Raw genomic sequence first — 14934 nt, forward strand, 5'->3', positions numbered from 1 at the left:
TGTGCTTACAACAAAGTTTTAGGAAAGCAGAATATTTGAAAAAGAGGTACATATTTTCTTTATTAATATGGTTTGATTTATCAATTTGTAAACTCACTGCTTCAGCGTGAACTTACAAAGCAGCTAAATTTCTTTAGAATTAAGTTGACAGTGCATGAGGATGAATTGCTGATACTCTTTCTGGCTGCTGACAGTAATTTCCTACGGGATAGTCTCCTGGCTGAGAAGCTAATAAACAAGACTCACAGCAGCAGAGACAGAAATGAAGATAAACAAATGAGAATTAAATCAGCTACAATAATAATAATCTTAATGCTGATTTTGTCTCCTTCTGGTCTAAAACAACTATGTTTGTTTTCTAGACTGGTGTTTATTTTATTACCTGTATTTCTCAAATAGCTTGTCTATGGGAAAACAGTGTGTTTACTCACAGTTATTCCACCTTGAGAAAAATAAAATGAGGCTTTTAAAATGATCATAAAACTCTTCAATTTATTTAAAGTAAAAGCTGCAAAAGTGGAATTGAAGTGCTCTGCTTTGCATACCGTATAAGAACAGCTTTGCTACATTTTCCCACAGCTCCTTAGAGTGCTAATTTTTTAAAAACCTTATCGCTACTTTCATTATTCGCCAGAGCCCATTACTATATTGAGCTGTTTGCAACTGCTGTGTCGTGTACCTCAGAGACCAACTAATGCACGGGCAGCAACAAAAGAAGGATTACAGCAGTGACGTTCAGGCGCACAGTGTGGAAAACAGGCAGTCATTGCCAGCATGGAGAGGCCACAACTTGCAGTCACAACTCACCACTGAACGTGTATTTCTCTGCATGAAAGGTGAGGACATAAAACAGGTTAAAAAAAGGGCATTTCCCAACTCCTGCATTGCAGGATGGTCCTTCCTGCTATGGTGATGTACATCATCATGTATCTCGTGTGAACAGTTGCTGAACGTGCAAACCAGGAAGTGAATGTTAGAAATCACTGCGTTATTGAATAAGGAATCAAATCTAATTTAATTAAGAGATAAATATACCCTTAGTAGTAAACAAATGTTGTCAGGTCACATCAGTGGTACTTGCACACTTTTTCCATCTTCAGAGTACTTTAAAAAACATTCTCATTTGTGCTCTATATCTCTCTGAAATAGAAAAACAAGGCTTTCTTCACCTAGGAAAGGAAACTGAATTCCAAGGACTTGACCAAAGAATACAGAAAGTCAGTATGCTCAAAATATATGCTATCAATAACATCATTACATTGCTCTCAAGGGTTATGGTTTTGCAGTTAGGTTGCAGGAATTTAATGGGCAGAGAGCTGAAAATTATGACCCAGCTGGATGACCCATCCAGTTTCAGTCTCATTCTGCAATCTACATAAAGAATGGGGAAACGTTCTTGGAGGTTCAGATAGTTATTTTGAACTGTTCTGACTGTGAGATGTTTCCAAAGAAACAAGTTAATGATGATCCAGATACTAACAGCATGCGGAGGTCTGCCTTCTCATGACGTTGCCATCACAAAGTCTTTAGACAACCTCAGACTTGCAACAAAAATTAGTTTTTGTGTTGCCATTTTAAGACTTTTTACTTCAGTAAGTCTAAAGATTGCAAAGAAAGTATTGGAGAAGGAGGGGTTTGGAACTAGATGATCCTTAAGGTCCCTTCCAACCTAAGCCATTCTATGATTCATTAGGCCAATGTGGAGCTTAGATGAACTTCTAAAGAATTCCACAATAACTGCATTATTTCTTGAAGAAGCTATGGGAACTCAAAAAATCCCAGCTAAGGAATTTCCCTTTATCTTAGAAACCCACACATTTTACACATATTGTTCCCTATTGCTGCATTTTGTGCAAGCATTTATATCAGCGAAGTAAAGGCTTGTAGCAATCCCACTGCTCACTTCGAACTGAACAACTGCAAAGAGACACAGGAAATCACCCCTTGATTTCTGAAGAGTGAAATTGCAGCTGCCAAACCCTGTCAAGATCCACTTGGAGTAGGATCTGGTATCTAATGCATTTCTGCTGCTGGTTATTCTTTCTTAAACTTTCTTTTCCTCCAGGAAAGGCATACCTGCGTTCCAACTGCTAATGAAAAAAGGGACAACTTTGAAATGTGTAGTCACTTTTACATTGTGATTTTTACTAATGTCATGTAGGAGTGACAGAATTCTTCAGTTAACATAATTCAAAAGAGAAGGGGAGGAGAAGGTGGAGAAAGTCTACATAAAATGGATTTATATTGCTTTTACAACTGAATTGTTTTCAGTATAATGTCACGTTCTTAGTGTGGGGGATTTTGCATGTGTCATGAGTCTACAGATGTTCTTGCACACTATGTGCAGCTGCACTATTTGTCATGGGTAAATCTAATAGCAAGATGCTTGCTACGTGTTCCCTCTATTCTTAGTCCACAAAAACCACAGAGGGAAAAAACACTGCCTGCTAGTTTGCTTGCTTCCCCTCTTTACACAGTCTTTTCAAATATTTCAGAAACAAATTTGGAAATGCCATCTTTCACACTAAATTCCATGGCACCTGCAATTGCAGCTCCACTGCCTTTGCTAGAATGATTTTTAGACTGATTTCTTTGTAATATTTCTAATGCTAATACAATCATTTCAAGCTCCTGAATTGGAACTGGGGAGATGTGAGGAAGAGTTTTTCATTGTAGTGTGGAGTTCTTCAGGAGTCAAATCCTGCAAAAGGGAGAATACTTTCTGCCACAATGACTATCCTCTGTTCTCACTGACTGCAGGGGAAACCAGGCGCCCTCCATGTCTGCACTCTGCAGAGCCAAATGCTGCCAGACTTGTGCAAACTCAGATGAGCTCTGCTGCTCCTCTAATCTTCAAATCTTCTTTGGAAATGTTCTCCTTTCTAAACTTGTCTGGTCTAAAGCCAGTGATGAGCGTACCCTTGGGATCCAGCTTCTTGCAAAACTATTCAGGCAGCAAAGCAACCTTTTCTAAAATTTAAAGAAAACAAAGCCTAAATTCTTCTCTTGCCTAGCCTATAATGTGCTGGTTAGCAGCAAGAGAAGAAAATGTAGAAAAGGCAGTGCAAGCAGAAATTTGGACTTTGCAGAAGGGAAACTTAAAGCTGAAACAGGAGCACATCCAACCGAACTGGCACAGCATAACATTTGAGAAGAGGGTACAGCTGCAGAACAAGTTAAAAGCATTCCACTGTCAAGAAGTATATGAACAAAAGTAGAAGCCATAAATGAAAATTACAAATTTAATTATGGTATCTCCTGCAGTACAAGACAGACACTGCCATACGGCACTAGAGCAGCGCAGACTGCGGCAGGCAACGTGCCAGGAGAGGCTGAGGGAGCTGCAATTCCTCAGCCCTGAAAAGGCCAAGGGGATGGCAGGGATTTATTGCTGCCTAAAAATACATCATGGGAAGCTATAGAGAAGTCAGAGCCAAATTTTTCTCAGAGGTGCACAAGGGCATATATTTAAAGAACATAAAAGCAAAGATGGTTCAACAAGGTATAAACATTTTTGTGATGGAAAAATCAGAGTTCTTAAATAAATTTTTGTACTGCTATATTGGAAATCTTTTAAAACATCCTGAACATAGCACATGCTGGAAATGCTACATATATGTAAGCTATGTAATCACGTACCAAGTTGCTGGAAAAGTTCTTTTTGTACCAAGGTGGTGATCACATAATTTTGGAGATATATAAAACGAGTGTTTCTTGTAATAAAAATATGCACCTGTGAACACAGAGTATCACAGAAAATGGAATATTCCAGTGAGACTTTCAGATGAGTGCCAGAAAAAAATATTGAAATACGCAATACATATGTGAAGATATTAGTTTCCAGTCTTCACATGATTGCTTAGCTCGAAAGTTAACTATATATGATCATGGCACTTCTGTTTCTAAGCACTCTATAATCATATATATGTGGGATCTAGCTGTGTTGGTATGCATACCCAATTCCAGAAATTCTGGGCTACCTCACAAATATTCCTCTGAGTGTGTGTGTGAAGTTTCTATCTTAGATTGAAGTGTATTATTTTAATTATCCTATAGCCTCACAGATTACGCTATGGTCCCTCCCTGTCCCTGGAGGCATTCAGGGCCAAGCTGGATGTGGCTCTGGGCAGTCTGGTCTAGTGGTTGGTGACCTTGCACGTAGCAGGGAGGTAAAAAGGAGATGATCATTATAGTCCTTTTCAACCCAGGCCATTTTATGATTCTATGATTCTCTGTAGCGGAAATGCTAAGTCAGGGCTTGAACCAGCGATTGAGCACCTGGTGGGAAAGCATGGCCAACCCTGTTTAATGTTGACATGATGGTAATGGGCCTCAGCAATTCTGTCTTGGCCTAAGTAGATTTTAAATTCTTTTGGCTGCATGTAGCTGTGAGGTACATGCAACTCAATTTGTTTCAATTTAACTTTAGTTTATAACAAAAACAAGTGGCTTTTTCTTGCGGATTAAATTGCCTATGGCTCTACAGTAAGTCATGGAAACAAGAGTGCAAACACAGAGGATGCAGATCATAGTCATTCAATCACAGTGAGTTTCTAGTGTTAAGAAAACATAAAACAAAATTCAAGAATACACCAGACAGAGGAAAAAAAGCCATCCCCCTGACCCCTGAATATCACACTCATCCTGGTGATGACTCACCATACTCACCCATTCCTTTTGAGAAATACTAAAATGTCAGTCTTAAGACTCAAAGGCACACTGGAGGAGTAAGCACAACACAAGAGAACAGGGAAATTTTGTCTAACAATTTCAACTCTATTTTATGACATCTTCCTGTATGAATTCGGTAATTTTTACTATTAGACTGTTGAAAACCTTAAACTAATAAATTAATAGGTCCTTATATGCAGTATGTTCCCCTTTGCCAACAGGAAGGCTTTGAGTTTAGTATCTGAAATAGACTGGAGGTGTTAAGAGGAGTTGGAAGGCAAAACAAGCACAGTAAGACGCCAAGGGTGAAGGACCCGACCATTGCCTAACACCCCCGTGCACCACTGTTTGAAAGATAACAGCATGCCTTCACAGACCAGTACAGCAAGGATCTGCACAAGCTCCATTTATGGCTCTGTGTTTATGGCTCCTTGCTGTACCTTGAAATGTTTACACAGCTGATTGCCTCTGCTTGGCCTCTGGAAACCTCCTCAGGCAATAGATGTTGGTCCAAAATGCTTTCTGCAAACAGAGCTGGCTGTGTTCTCATTGAGGACACAAAAGCAGGATTTCTCAGAAGCTGCTGTTGCTGAGGGCACCTCTGCAGGAACAGCTGATTTTCTCACTCACCATCCAAACCTCAAACACTGGCAACTGCTTCTGCTTTCAAAGAAGCTCTTCATACCCCAAGTGCTGCCGCCGCATGTACATATTCCTTCTAGTGCAAGCTGAATGGAAAAAGTATTCTATAATGATCTCTGATTTAGCTTAAAGTGCCTTCTTTTCCTTCATTGCATTTTGTCTGTGAGAAGTGTGCTGAGTCTTGTGCAGCTGTGTTCTTGCTCTTATTTGGCACAGACCTCTTCTGAGTTTTGCATCCATACCAAGAGTTTCCATCTTCCCTTTGAAAGGAGTGACAAATGTTTACAGAGGAGGGGAGCTCAAAGCCTGCAAGGATGTGAGTCAGGACAAGGAGAAAAATATTAAGCCAATGAAAAAAGCTGCCTTGGCTTCCAGTGCATGTGCTGTGAGCTGGAAAGTGAAAACCCAAATGGAGAAGAGAAATGGAGGACAAAAATTCAGATTCAATAACTACCCTTTTTTGTTTTCAGAGCACAAAATAACAGCTATACCAAGCCATAAATCATCTGACCAGTGAATGCCTGCCCACTCTCCTTGTGGTCGCCTGCAAGTCACCTACAAGAGTGCACAGGAGGACATGCATGAGGGCTGCCTCAGGAAGGTGCTGAGCCCTTCTGCTCCTGCTCAGACTGGGATGCTCAGCACCACATCTGATTGCATCTTGGTCTTATTTAGTGTATTTCTGACAGCCGTTTCCAACTTGGGAAAAACACATTACATTTTTTATGTAGAAATTAACTGGGGTTAAACCAATTTCCATTGTCAGACATGCCATTCTTTACAATAGATCTAGTGTTAAATCATGGATGACTATGGGGAGTTCCCTTGGATTATTTGATCAAATTATGTACTTTAAAGTATGCTTCAAAAATGTCATCCCAGCGTAGGAGGAAAAAAAAGAAAATAAGGCAAAGAAGTGAAGGGAAATTTGGAGAAATGAAATGTTGTCTCATGTATTTTGACAGTGTAGACATCAGTAGGTTTGCCAGACAGATCAGCTCCAGACTTCAGATACATCTTGAGGAATGCATGACTTGCACAAAAAAAGTTAGTCTGAAACACAAGCTACTTGCTAGCCATTTTCTTGACTCTTGTCTTCTTACACCATTTTTCTGAGTTTATTTACACTGTAACAGTCTATACTTTTCCCATGCCTGAGGTCCTCCCCTAGTCCTTGGGGAGCAAGCTGGGATCTGACAACATCTACAAGTTCTGGTGATGAAAGCACTTTAAGTAACATGGTGGGTAGGCAGCATCAGGAAAGGAGAAAAAGATAAGAAGATGAAGAAATGAGAAACATAAAATGATGGAGTATAGAAATCAGGAGAAAATACCACTGAAATGGTGAAAGAGCTGAGACACTGAACATAGCGGTTAATCATTACCTTGCTTTGCAAACATTGCATTCTAGCTGCTTTTCCTTCACCGATGTCTGCTACTCCACCCAATTACCTTCATCAGTAATAAACCAGGCATAATTGAGCTGCTTTGGCACCTGCAGGGAGTTAGGAAGAAAAAAAATTTTCATTGTTTGTTTGGATCTCCAACTGAATTTGCAGAATTAGAAGGTGTTGGGTGAGGAGGTTGATGTTGGGCTTTAAGTTAGAGAATACAGTAAATTTGACTATGAAGCATAAGATGCATTATACTTTAATACTGGCTATCTAGCCTTATACAGTACACTTGATTTTGCATTATTTTGATGATATATTACAACACCAAGTAATAGAGACTGGTTTACTGAATTCAGTTTGGAGTATCTAAACATCCTTCCTCTCGTTAGATTTTCTCTTTCTGACCCCAGCACCTAAAAATCCTTTGGTCATGTTCCACACCTTGACTATAGTTCCTCTACCAGGGAGCAGAATAATTCCAGGCAATTAAGGCACTTGCTCATATCCATTTTATCTGCAGATCTTGGACATGCAAACAAAATATGCTGGATGGGGAAGACTTGCTCATGCTGTTGGTGCTTTAGATCACTTGATAATCTTTTTCCTATGTTAGTTATTACTGAATGGGAATAAGATACATGCATGCTAGGGCTTCGAACAGATGGCACTTCTGTTCTGCAAGGAAGGAACAGGGGCAAAGGGGCAGCAAAGTTGAACCTCCCCCCTTCCCCGTCTTACCGGGATTCATTGTGTTGCCCTCCTGTTACAGTTGGCTGTGACTCTTTCTTGTTATAAAGAGATGTCAGAAGTTAGGGAGAGACAGATGATAACCTCAAATCCTTTGCAGCATTTTACCAGGATTCCTAAAAAAATAAAATAAAAGCCAGCTAAGGGAGTTGGAAAATGTCAGTTAAGCATTACACAAAGAACGTGATACATTTGTTGACCTTTCCTTTTCCTCCACCCTTCTCCTCTAAGATGGATTTAGTAGTAGTGGGTGCTCTTCCGCTATGAGTGCTTTCTTAAAAATAATTTAGATGCTATTGTCTGTCTGCCACTTGGAAAACATTGCTGTTTCAATGAGACCCTGCTGCAAATGAAAAAGGAGGGGTTATTGAAATGCCTCCAAAAATGCAACAAAATTTCATTCTTTTCCTTGTCCTCTGAAATGCGATGTGTTCTTGCCTTTATAGTCCTCTATTTTTATTTTTTTTATTGTACTTTTGTATTCAGGGTCTTTTCATCCCTATCCTCCATTCTACAAATAGTGTGTGTGGTATTAAGAGCTGAAGGCAGAGATGAGAGGAGAAGTGTTTTGAACTGACTAATTTGCAGGCAAGAAATCAAGCTCTTGTAAGGTGGTCCCAGGGGTATCTTCGCCATGAACACTATTTGAAATGACATGTAATCTCGTGCATTTCAAAGGCAAAACATTTCCTATTCTAAAGTATCTTCATGAGCCAGGGTTGGTTTACCTGTTCCCAGAGAATAATAAATCACCAGAGACAAGGAAACTCCTTCCCTCCCCTCTCAACATTCCTGTTCTTTTTCAAAGGGGCAATTGCAGTCAATAGTTTATTTCTCTCCTACCTTTTGCTGCTCTGATGGCTTATAACTCTGTGGTCACTACCGGTATATAGCTGAATGCACTTCTGGATTAAGTATCAACTAACAGAACAACCCTCTACAACACAGCAAATAATGGCGTAGAGCTCCCTTTTTGTTTTCTACAACAATGGAAAATTTACATCTGGCTGTTACGGTCTTCTAAATTTTTAAGTCTTTCACCACATTTCTTTGACCTGTCAATTTTTTAATAGGAACTATTCCACATCTAGAGAAATTTCAGTTCAGTTAACCCTGGAATATTGTGTTAATATCCTTTTTGAACAAAATTTACTGGTTCTTGCCTTGTTGGCATAGTAAAGGCTTATACACAAAAATCTACATTTAATTTGTGAAAGTAAGTATTTCAGAAGAGCCTCGCATTCAGAATTTCTCCCTATGATGGTGGAGGTTCAATTAATTGGTCTTCGCACCTTGACCATCTGGGAATTAAACAGGGACATCAGCTACAATTAAAATCCAAAGCTTTTCAAAAATAAACACAGATAAGTAAAGTATTACAATTTTTTTCCATTAATTTCATGGCTATTCTGTCCTAATGTCTTTAGTTAGAAAAAAAAGAAATGAATGCTTAATAAACTCTCTAAATTGACGTTGACCACTATTTCATCAGCTAGCTGATTTTCTCACTCCGTGTGGAGAGAAATTAGTGTACAGCATGCCTTCAGCCACTGAGCCATCACTATAATGAAGAAGATCCTATATAATGTTTTTAAAAAATCAGGACCTGTATGATTTTCAGAACCCATATGCTCGTGCTGAAACGTGCTGGCTCTACGTATTAATTATTCAGCTGCAGATAACAAGGAATAAATGTTGTGACTCGGACAGTGATACTGAAGGCTCCTAGAAACAAGAAGCAGGAGCACTGTGGTTACAGCATGTCCTGAAAAGAGAATTTTCTGAAAGAATGAAAAGCAAAAAGTTCATTCCCAAACCTGATAATGACATGAAACAGCAGAGGGGCCAGCACGGCTGGGGCTGCCAGCTCACGTTAGCAGCCTCAGCCTCAGAAAGACAGGTTTTGCACCACGAGTGACCCTAATGTGTGTTGTACTTGGAGCTCTACCAAGTGTCAGTCAGTCATGATAAAATATCATGCCCCAGAGGTAGGTCTTACACCTTATCTGTTGCTTTCCCTGAGGCTCCGTCAACTGTATTTCTTAATTTATGAGGTTTTTGTCCAAATGTAGCTTGGAGCATATTGAGTGAAGAGGCATAAGGCAGCATTGGCAAAAACTTTCCGAGAGGGTAGTGCTGCTCCCTGGCAGTGCATCTCCTGATCTGATCCCCGTGTTGACTATGAACCATGATATCGGGCCCTACTGCTAACAATCGTAAGAAAACACAACATTGCCCATTAAAGAAATTTCTACCAAATTACTCAGTAGCGCTTAGTACTTGTGGTCTTTATTCTAACTACCACAAGCAGAGAAATGAGAGAGGCCTTTCCATTACCACTGAGCTGTCACATGTTAATGCACAGACGGTGTTACAGCTGGAACACACACTATCTGATGAAAGTTGCAGTGCTTGACTCCGACAGCTGCTGGGGAGAATGCTGCCTGCTTTCTGAAACAAGAGGTAGCTGTCTGCTCTTCTCCTTTTTGCTAGAGCAAGCTATGCACCTTGCGTAAGTGTGCTCGAGCAACAGATTTGACCCTTCTGCTAGACAAGCTGAGAACCTGCTACCCCTCTTTTTAGCAAACCACCTCTTTGTGTCAGCCTAAGGACTTAGTTTACTCCCTGCATGCTCTGTAACCTCAGTGAGACACTGATCTCTTTTTCTCTTCAGATTAATCAGCCGTGCATTTACAGCATATCCACTTCTGCATGCATTGAAATATTTATCCAGGCTATAGGTAGGGACACATTAGCAAGAATCAATTGCTTCACTTTCAGGTTGCTTTTCAGATACAGATACAGATTCTCGGCCAGAAAGCGATTCAACGTCCTAGCTCTGCTGGTTTGTTGAAACTGTGTTTTTGAGGGGTATTTTTTTTTTTTAATTTAGTGCCTCATGTGCTGCATACCACTTACACACGGTGTGTAGAATACGTGCTTGTTGGAATTTCATTATCTGGCTGGAAGTAGTACAGTATATTGTTCTGTTTAGGGAACAAGTTTGAATTTACCATCGACTGGGGAGAAGTTCACAATGTATCATTGGGTCAAGGACAGGAAGCAGCAGCAGAAATAGCTATGGAAAAAGCATCAAAAGAAGGCCACTGGGTTATACTTCAAGTAAGTCAAAGCTCTTCATTACATCAGTGCTGCATTGCAGTGTTAAAAACCGAAGCTTTTCAAAATAATACATGCCTAGATGAAAGAGTCCTAAATAGTGATTTAAAACTTCTTTTGTCTTCTCCACAAGAGAAGCACATAACTTCATAGTGAGGGCTGTTTATGTCAGGAGCACTGCATCTCACATAAAATATGAATTGCAGCTATCTTCTGCGCAGGGACTCCGCTAACATATTTTCCCAAGCACATGATATTTGATTTACTAATTTATTACCCATTAAAAAAAATCCTTCAGTAAATAAATGTGTAACAAAAAGAATTGTTACACTGTATAATCAGATGAGTAGATACAAACAGGGAAGATTGCTGTCATTATGCAGTATATTGTGCTAAACAGATGCACATGATTTTTTTCAAATTTTGTGCAATATCAAACCGCTTCCTTATGGCTGGGTTTTCTTGTATCAATAAAGTGTTTCGTATTTCAAATCAATAGCTCACTGGGAAGCCCATTTTTTCCTCCCTTCTCCCCCTCCTCCCTCCCCATCTCTGAATATTTATTTTGCAGCAAAGCGGTTTGGCACATTACAGAAATTGCTGCAGGAGCCCACTGAAAGAAGGTACCGTGTGATCGGTCCAAGTGCAGGGAGCTGCCCCTTCTCCCGAAGAACATCTCGCTCTGGAGGGCATTCTGCAGCCCTCCTGCTAAACTAGCTGAGAAGCCACTGCCTGAAGTGCTGCCTGATCATCGTGCTGCAGTGGATCTTTGGCCAGTAACACAGCAAAGAAATAAAACTTCAAAAACGTGATTATCAAAACTTCTCACCGCAAAGCCACTCAAAACAGTAAAGCCAGCAGCAGGATGACAAAGCAGAATGCATTCCATTTCCTAAAGATTGGTTTGCACATCCTAGAGTGAAAGAAAAAACAGACAACAACAACAAAAAACCCACAAAAAACCAAACCACCCAGAAAATAGTTATTTTAGTTCTAAAGCATCAAATACAGTTTCTGGTTAAAAGCACGTCTCTGTGCACAGGAAACAAAGAATTTACAGTCATCATAGATAATTACCATAACACAGAATAAGGCTTTATTTTGGGTTAGCCTGGTTTTAATTGGATCTTTCCTGCAATGCAAGGCTGTGCTGCCGTGCCCCTGGAATGCTCACATGGTCTGAGGGTGCCCTGGGAGGGACCAAGTGGGGGAAGCATGGGGTCGTGGTGCTCAATGTGCTGCATGAGGGGTTGGTCCCAGATGTCTGGATCATCTCACTGAGGGAGGAATGCATTGCCTGCTGGGCTTTTACATCTTCCTCCGTCCTCTTTAACCTTTGTTTTGGAAAGCTTTTAATAAAAACCATTTTTGTTACTGAGCCTTAAAGATACATATATGCGCGGGTGGAGGAAGCGGTGATGACAGGTGAGGTTACACGGACAGATGAAAGAATCAGGTGCCCTTTAGAGCACGTATCTGTGCTGCACTAACCGGAATTTTAAGAAACTCACCAATTACCAAAAAATAAATTGTTTTTCGCTTGCCATTTCAACACCACGTTCGGAAAACCTCCGCCGAAATTAGGAAGGCTTTTCCTCCTCAATAGAATAAATTCTTTAAGCGACGCACACAGGACAGAACAGCCGGCCGATCGCGCTGAGCGAGGACGGTGTCGGGACACGCCGCTAAACGCACAAAGAAACACGCCGGCTGCGAGGCACGGCATCTTTGTCACCAACTTCTGCCGGCCGCTCCCTCAGCCCAGTTCCGCACCACGGTACCGCCGCGGCAGCCGCGCCTCCCGCCCCGTCCCGTCTCCGCCCGCCGGAGTGGGGCACGGCCGCCCCAGGCTCGTGGCAGAGGGGCCGGGGCCCGCGACGCGGCCCCAGCGGCGGCGGCAGCGCGTTCCCGGAGCCAGAGCGCCCCCTGCCGGCGTCACGGCCGAGGCGGGCGCCGCCCGGCCCGGGCACCGAGCCGGCCCGAGCCCGGCTGGGCTGTCCCGCGGGGGAGTACTGCGGAGAGGCCCGGGAGCTCCGCGTGGGCCCTGCTCATCTCGGCCAGCGCCGCCCAGTATCCAGGTGTCGCAGTGAAACCTTCAAGCAGGGCCTTTGCTCGCTCTTGCTGGCCTGGCAGCAGTGGGATCCCTGGTTATTCCCCCAGTGTTAGGACGCATTGTTGGAGCAATGCCAGCAAACGCCATTTTCTCCCAACCGGCACTTCTCGTCCAAAAGACACAGGTGTGGCACGAGCAGGAACCAGCCCAGAGAAGCCACAGATTCGTGGGGCCAGAGGTGGCCGCAGCAGCTCGTGTCCGTGCCTGGAGCTGTGCCTGCAGAACACGGAGGGGCATCGAGCGGCCCATACTCTTACTCATTTGTGTAGCCCCAACTATGCCACCTTCTTTGGGAAATTACGTTTTAAATGTGTTTAGCTATTCAGTAAATCAACCCCTAATGCACTGCAGCAGTGACCTCTGATCTCCCCTCAAAGAACTGAGACACTGCGTGATGCTGCCAGCACGGCTGCGGCACTGACCGAGTGCCCACAAGCAATAAAACTACTTTGGTAAAAACAAGAAAAATGAGGCAGAACAGCCCTCTCCCTCCCAGCCCCGCGGGGCCATTCGTGGCTACCACTGCCACATGCCTGCATTCAGAATTACGCTGGATGGGGCTGGGAGGCAGGGTCAGCAGTAACCAGCACGCGCATCCTTGCGGCACGGCCCACGGGTGCCTGACAGCCCCATCCCCACCAGAAGACACATCTGCCATCCCACCTCCTCCTCTCCCATCTGTCCCTCCTCCCTCTCTCCCCCAGCCCTGAGCAAGGCAGGTGCAGAACGCCGCAATGCCATGCGGGTGCCTAGTACCCACCCTGGCCTTGGGGGAGTCAGGTGGGAAGGAAGGCCCTGCACTGCTCGGCCACCAGCCGCACCGGTGGGCAACCACCCGCCTTCCCTCGGCTGCCGGTGCCCGCAACAGCTCACCTTCCGCCAGCCCCACGTCCTGCATCCCCAGCTGCCGGAGCCCCTGCTGCGCAGAGGAGAAGCATCTGAGGAGGGAAAAGGAACAAAAGAGGGAGATCAGAAAGAAGCATAAAAGAAGGAAATGTGGTGAATAATAAAAACAAGAGGAGGAATTTTCCTGTATTGGGGGGGGGTGTGCTTTTTATAAAAGCTTTTTTTCTTTTTTTCTCCCCCCCCCAGTTTCTGCAAAAATTGTAACAATGCACGCACTCCTTTTCCCTTTCCCATCCCACACAAACCTGTTGTTATTTTACTTTCATTATTTCACTTTGTTGCATCAGAAATGCTGAATCATAATATGGGGGGGTTGTGAAAATAGTGTTTATCTTGCAGGAAGGAGCCCTGCATGATTTTAAAGATCCCCGTGCTGCCGCTGTTATTATTATCATCATCATCATCGTCGTGCATTTGGCAGGTTGAAAGGTATCTCAGAGCAGCAAGAGCGCAGCAGTAATTTAACATCCCACAGCAGCGCTTTAAAAGCATCAAATAACATTTTGAATTTTAAGTCAGTACAAGTGTAAATAAATGGAAGAACTCCCACATGTCTGTTGTTTTTCAACTCACAATGATCTTAAAATATTTGCCTCACGGCTCTGAGCTGCAACAGAATTTCAGCTCACATATACACGTGCGTGTGATATTGAATTAAAGCATTTGTCATTCTCTTCCATAAAAGGCACAGTTTGGCTCTTGGCAAACCATTTGAAATAGAAATTATGATGATGATACCACAGCTCCATTTTATTTTATGGTAGTGTATTGATCATCAAATAGACAATGTGTGTATTTTTGTAGTAGTCTAAAAGAAGATATTCTGCCTTTTTATTCTACAGTCCTTATGCTATTACTCGCTTTCATTTCAATAAAGGACGGCATTTTGCAGAGATGCTACCATAAATTGCTTCATTTAATAAATTGCTACACAGAATAAGAATGTTACACCAGAGAGCAGCACTCGGTAATTTGGAAGAAATAACATTTTTCTTTTAAAACATTTCTGTCTCTTTATTTTTGAATTAAAATCCTCTCTTGGCTATTTTCTGACTGAAGAATAATCTGATTATTAGCAAGTTCTTTTTCTTGCAAGCATCAGAACTTGGGTGTGACATACAGAGGTTAATTAAAACGGGGAACAAATTAGATTAATTTCTATGGATATCAGAGTGATATAAAAGTCTTGTTCTCAGCAACGACTCTGTAACAGAACAATCTGATTTATGCCTAAGCAGGTTGCTATTCTGCCTGGTGAGGACTGCCACTGGTGTCGCGGTGATAGGGTTTTTATTATTTCTTTGACAGGTTGATAGGAAGTCAGTGCTCGCTTCTGGGTTT

General features: G+C 42.3%; 1 long non-coding RNA gene across 1 annotated transcript; it reads right to left on the reverse strand.

Moving 5' to 3' along the window:
• Window positions 1-464: 464 nt before the first annotated feature.
• Window positions 465-13207, reverse strand: LOC104911740 (uncharacterized). Its single transcript, XR_014884406.1, has 6 exons — window positions 12086-13207; window positions 11404-11487; window positions 10469-10533; window positions 7446-7570; window positions 6699-6808; window positions 465-5619 (listed from the first exon to the last, which is right to left on the reverse strand). It is a non-coding gene; the product is annotated as an uncharacterized LOC104911740 (long non-coding RNA).
• Between the last annotated feature and the right edge of the window lie 1727 nt (window positions 13208-14934).

The sequence above is a fragment of the Meleagris gallopavo genome, chromosome 7 (genome assembly GCF_905368555.1).
Source record: "Meleagris gallopavo chromosome 7, MGAL_WU_HG_1.1, whole genome shotgun sequence".
Taxonomy (NCBI): domain Eukaryota; kingdom Metazoa; phylum Chordata; class Aves; order Galliformes; family Phasianidae; genus Meleagris; species Meleagris gallopavo.